The sequence below is a fragment of the Colobus angolensis genome, unplaced genomic scaffold (assembly GCF_000951035.1).
Source record: "Colobus angolensis palliatus isolate OR3802 unplaced genomic scaffold, Cang.pa_1.0 Scaffold187, whole genome shotgun sequence".
NCBI classification, from domain to species: domain Eukaryota; kingdom Metazoa; phylum Chordata; class Mammalia; order Primates; family Cercopithecidae; genus Colobus; species Colobus angolensis.
The window spans coordinates 406,746-412,545 of NW_012115010.1; the positions used below are offsets into that span (position 1 = coordinate 406,746).

At 47.4% G+C, this 5,800-nt stretch overlaps 1 pseudogene across 1 annotated transcript; it reads right to left on the reverse strand.

Annotated features, from left to right (window-relative positions):
* Window positions 1-796: 796 nt before the first annotated feature.
* LOC105510344 lies at window positions 797-3,134 on the reverse strand (annotated as a pseudogene). The gene is made up of 2 exons (XR_001001550.1): window positions 1,800-3,134; window positions 797-1,498 (listed from the first exon to the last, which is right to left on the reverse strand). The product of XR_001001550.1 is annotated as a histone-lysine N-methyltransferase NSD3-like (transcript).
* Between the last annotated feature and the right edge of the window lie 2,666 nt (window positions 3,135-5,800).

Consider the following 5,800-nt stretch of genomic DNA (forward strand, 5'->3'; position numbering starts at 1 on the left):
AGCTAACTTTGGTCTTTCCTAAACTCTACACTTCCCTTTGGGCACCTCTTTCCCCATCCTCTTTCCCCATTGCAGGGCTCTCTTTCAGAATTTGCTTTTTGTTGTTTTTTTTTGGCAGATGTGCACTAATCATGCTTTATTTAAAAACAAAAAAATTGGCCGGGGGCGGTGGCTCATGCCTGTAATCCCAGCACTTTGGGAGGCCGAGGTGGGCAGATCACGAGGTCAGGAGTTCGAGACCAGCCTGACCAACATGGTGAAACCCAGTCTCTACTAAAAATACAAAAAATAAAATAAAATAAAATAAAATTAGCCGGGCGTGGCACGTGCCTGTAATTCCAGCTACTCAGGAGCCTGAGGCAGGAGAATTGCTTGAACCCGGGAGGCAGAGGTTGCAGTGAGCTGAGATTGCGCCACTGCACTCCAGCCTGGGTGACAGAGCAAGATTCCGTCTCAAAAAAAAATTAATTAATTAATTAAAATAAATAAAAACAGAAAACAAAATACAATCCACGTTGAAATTGATGAGTGTAAGTTAAATGGCGGTTTTTAGGCTGGACCCATGATTTAAGCTGTACCCATCCAGCTCAAACTGAAAAAAAAAAAAAATCATTTGAATGTTAAAGCAATTATTCAGAGTCTTGAAGAAGAAACCAGGCAGGAAAATGCCAATAATGATGATTGGCAAAATCAAAATCAAAAACAAAGAAACTGTTTATCAAGCTGCCAACAGACAAAGAAATCTTGCATGGAGACGACAAGTCTGGCGTTTCTGGGATGAAATTGTACAGGAATCTCAGTCTACAATTTCCTCAACCTCTGTGGAGACAGAGCTGTCACTGAATCTGACAGAGCCCTGCACTCCCCAGTCTGCTGACCCTTCCTGTAATCGGGTCTTCACTGCAGCCTGAGGAACTGTTTCAACCTGCTCCTTTTTTATCTTCTTCTTTGGCACAACCTCAGTGGACTTCTCTGATTCAGAACGAGTTCTAATTGATCTTGTCTGTTACTTCTTTTCTGCTGAGCCTGTAGAACCAGATGTTGCTTCAAGAGATGATATATTCTGCGTTGGCTTTTCATTTCTCTGGTTTGGTCTAGAAATTATAAGCCTGTCTTGCCCCCTGACGCTTATTTCTGTTTTGTTACCAATTCCCTTTGTTGAATAAACAAATTGATTAATTTCCCATCCTCTGTAGCATTCTGAAGAGCAAACACTTGTTCAATTTTCACAGCTGGAGACATGTTACACTTCTGCAAATCCAGGCTCCCTTTGTGCATTGTAATGGAAGCCGGTAGGATTTCCTTGCTGCCACAGTTTTCCAGGCTATTTTAACAGGAGGTGGCTCTTCCTCGTCCACACTTGTGTGCTGCCTCTGGCTGTGTCTCCGAATGTCAGTACTTGAGAGTGAGGAGGCCATCTCCCCTGCATTGGTCTGTTCTTGCTGAGTACAAAGCACAGATCTTGGTCATCAGGTTTTTTTTAACTTCGGCTTTGGAGACAACATTCTTTTTTTTTTTTTGAGAGGGAGTCTCACTCTCTTGCCCAGGCTGGAGTGCAGTGGTGCGAACTCCGCTCACTGCAAGCTCCGCCTCCTGGGTTCATGCCATTCTCCTGCCTCAGCCTCCTGAGTAGCTGGGACTACAGGCGCACGCCACTAGGTCCGGCTAATTTTTTGCATTTTTTTTTTTAGTGGAGACGGGGTTTCACTGTGTTAACTAGGATCTCCTGACCTCGTGATCCACCCTCCTCGGCCTCCCAAAGCATTGGGATTACCGGCGTGAGCCACCGTGCCCGGCCTCAACATTCTTTTTTGCTTGGGATAAACCCTCTTCAGGTTGTTTATCAATATAGATAAAAGTATGCTATTCTATTCTTTCTTCTCAAGTCATTTTCAACGCTTTCTCTGCATAGGCAATGCCAAAATCCCATTGAGCATGTTCTCTCTGAGGTCAGGGTTTCCGAAGCTTTTGTTTCTCAGAGTGATTGCTGGCTTGTTTGGTTGCCTCAGCCAGTAATTCTTCATACTGCTTATGATCTTTATACTCCCGTACCCATTTTTTATGAACCCACGCCCTCTCTGGCTGTTTGCTAAAACACTGGACATGATATTCTCTGGCACCTCTTGTGTTAATTTTGGTATGAACCTCAAGCTGGGGATCACTTGAATCCATACAAGGTCACCACAGATAGGTTCCCACCTTGGACCACACAAGATCACCAACCTGAAATTTACACCAGTAGACACTTCTGTTGTTGGAACAGAAGATAGTATTGGCTGAACTGGGGCTTCCTCTTTTAGTACTGGATCTTCCCTTGGTTTTTCTGATATGGTGTCAACCCTCTCATTTGGTCTATTTTGTTCCTCTGGTTCTAATTTGGGGATTTTGTGTGACTTGCGCTCTTCAGATCTTGATGAGTCATGCTTTTTGGGTTTTTTCCTCTTTTCTTTTCTGCTTTCATGCTTTGACTTCGTGTGCTCACTTGCCTGTACTTCATTTAAAAGGTCTCCACAAAGGGAAGATTTGAACAATTCCCTGCCATTCTGGATAGTTTTTGTTATTTTTAGTTTAACTTCATGTGAGCCAGTCTTCTTTGGAATCACAGTTTGTGGTACTGAAGGAGGGAAGTGGTGGCTGTGGAGGGGAAGGTTTTTCTAGAATTTCATGTGGTCTTGTGTTTAGAACTTCTGAATGGTAATAGTCAGTGGGGCTAAAAGTTCCTAACTGCACCAAAACCATTGGCTGACCCATTAGGATATCGATTATACGACTGGTATTTGGTTTGAGTTTCATACATGCTGATTGATGGTAGGTAGCCATTTGTGAGTGAAGGAAGATGTGTTGTAGGTGAGTACTGAAAGCTTTGCTGCAAGGTAGCTTCGTATGGTGTCTGGCCACCATTTTCAGCAATGTCACTGTTGTTATCAAAGGCATCCTCCTGATGGATGCTAGTGGAGTCAATGAGTTGAGGTGGTTGTTGAACTGTGTTTCCCATGATCCCTTGCATGAAAGAGAAAGAGAAATCCATTGTTCTGCTCCAGCATTCTTAACTTTCCCTTTCTCTCATCGGGCCTTCAGCTTGTCCCGTTCTAACGCCCCGGCCGTGTCAATGCAATCACAGGAGGGACACGGAGATCGAGGACGGCCACAGCCGGGCCAGGCCAGGCGTGCTGCGGCAGGAGGAAGGCTCAGGAGGTGGGGTGGGAAGGGGAGGCCGAGAGACGGGGGTCGCCGCGCCCCCGCTGCCGCCGGAGAGGAGCCTACGTCTGGCAGCCCGGCCTGGGCAGCAGGGTCCTCGACGCTCTGCTGGGAAATCGCACGCTTCTTCGCGGCGACCTGTGCACAGCCCCTGGGCCTCCGCCTCCGTGCTGGCAGCCACCGCAGCGCACAAAGCCCCCTCACCCGGACTCTCAGGGTGCCGCCGCCAAATCCTCGGCCCTTCATTAGCCGCGGCGCCTGCCGGGAAGCGCAGTCCCTGGTTCGGGGCGATGGGGCCCAGGAGGAAGCGGCGAGGAAGCAGCGAGTCAGCGGGGCAGAGGGAGCGGGGGCGCGAACCACGAACGCCGGCGGCCGCGAGGGTCTGGAGGACAAAGGAGAGACTAGGCGAGAGGGCTTATTGGTTTTTGTTTTTTTTTTTTTAAGACGGAGTCTCGCACTGTCGCCCGGGCTGGAGTGCAATGGCGCGATCTCGGTTCACTGCAACCTCCGCCTCCCGGGTTCAAGCGATTCTCCTGCCTCAGCCTCCGAGTTGCTGGGATTACAGGCGAGCGCCACCACGCCCAGCTAATTTTTTGTATTTTTAGTAGAGATGGGGTTTTACCATGTTGGCCAGGCTGATATCGAACTCCTGACCTCGTGATCCACCCGCCTTGGTGTTGCTCTGTTATAATTCTTTTTACCCTCGCACCAAACTAGCATTTAGGGGAAAAAAAGAAAAATCAACAAAAACAAAACAGCAACAAAAAAAAACCTCTATCAATCATTTACACGTTAGTTGGAAATAATTTAGACCAGTGTGTCTCTTCTTTGCAGAACACATTCAGTCCTCTCTGATTATTAGAAGGAAGGTTCACCTTTTGATCTTGGTTAAAGAAATTTCAGGCTAAATTTCTGGGGAGGGGATGTATTTCAGGTTCCAGGATCCCAGAATTGCTCTGCACCAGTCACAGCCATCCTTCTTCCCTGCAGCCTCTGTTGGCTGCACTGTGTCTGCTGTTCCTTTAAGAGTGGTTTTGGCAGAGGCCAGGCTGAGCTCTTACTAGCTCCTTACAACAGAACAAGCGAATGTGAAAAGTCTTAAACATTCAGCCTTCTGGTCAGAGGAAATCCCAAAATTAGCATAGCTCAGGATTTTAAGTGCCCCATAGAGTGTCCAAGAGAAGAAACCTAGGAGTCTAGGGTCTTTCAAAACCCCAAAGTTAAAATCTTTCATTAACCCTTCCTGGCTTGGGATTTTAGGCAGCCTTTTGGAGGCCTCCCTTGCCTGGGGCACATTTGGCCATAAACCCATTCATTCAGCCCTACTAATTTAGTGCCTATTATGTGCCAGGCAGAGGAAAAGTAGAAATGGTACGATCTATCTTCAAGGGGCTCAAAGTCTGCAGGAAACAGGATCTGTTAACAAATTAGAGCACAAGGGTGTGCTGAGTGTTACAATAGCAGTTTGGGTTGCTGTTGAGAAAAAGGAGGGTACCACCAGGGAGCTTCTATGAGTTGAGCTGAGCCTTGAAGGTTGAAGAGGTATTTCTCACATAGAGAAGACGAAATAGTGCCCTGAATATATACTATGAATGAAAACACCAAGTACTTACCAAGCTCAGATTGGTAACATACATGAATAGAGTAGGTGAGTAAAGTAGCAGGGATTGTTGGCAGTGGTGGGAAAGTGGAAGGCCTTCGTCCTGCCTACAGGGCTCCTGCTGGAAAGACAGCCTGGCCTAGATTCAGCCTCCATTTGCCCCTTCTGCTAGGTGCTTTCGTGCAGTGCACAACTCACACAACCTCACATGGCTGCCCTGCCCGGCCATCAGCTGCTTGTTGCCATACTGAAAAAGAGGGTTTGGTTTTGCCTCACTTTGCTTTTTCAATAGAAGCTGGAAACCTGAATTTTTATGTAAAAATTTCCAATTTGTCAAATGCCACTGAAGCCAAACAAAAATCCAGCCTCAGGCCGGATCCACCATAGAGTTTCAGTTTGCAGCGCCGATGGGAACCAGTTCCCTGGGCACATGCTGCTCTCTCCTCCATACCACACAACACAGTCCTTTGCTGAGATTTGACAAGGGAGACACAATCATAGATGAAACCCCCTACAGCTGCTGCAAAGCCCTTCAGAAAGATGAGACTGGCCTCTGAACTAGAGGAAAGCAACGTGGGGCTGTACAACAGCAGTCAGCCTGTGAGACTGATGGGTACAGCTTTAATTTATCGGTGCACCTTGTTTGGAGAAAGCTTCCCTGCCCTCTTGGCTGCCCCCACCTCCAACCCCTCCTGTTTTGCTAATGATAAATGACAAGCAGTAGACATTTATTAATTAAACCACCCGCTGTAGCCAGTGGTAAAACCCAAGGCCACATGCAGGGGAAGCATTCAAAGCATTCCTGCTGCCCCTGCCCAGGGCGCAGGCCTCAGGGTTATCCTTTGCTGGCGAGAGCAGGCCACAGCGGCCACAGCCTCACACAACGGGCCTTCCTAGGATCTGTCTGGGTTCTGGCTGATAAATGGAAATCACCTCCATGGGCCACACAGTAATTAAACTCCTGGCATTCTTTTGACAAAAAAAAATGTTCCTCATGGGACA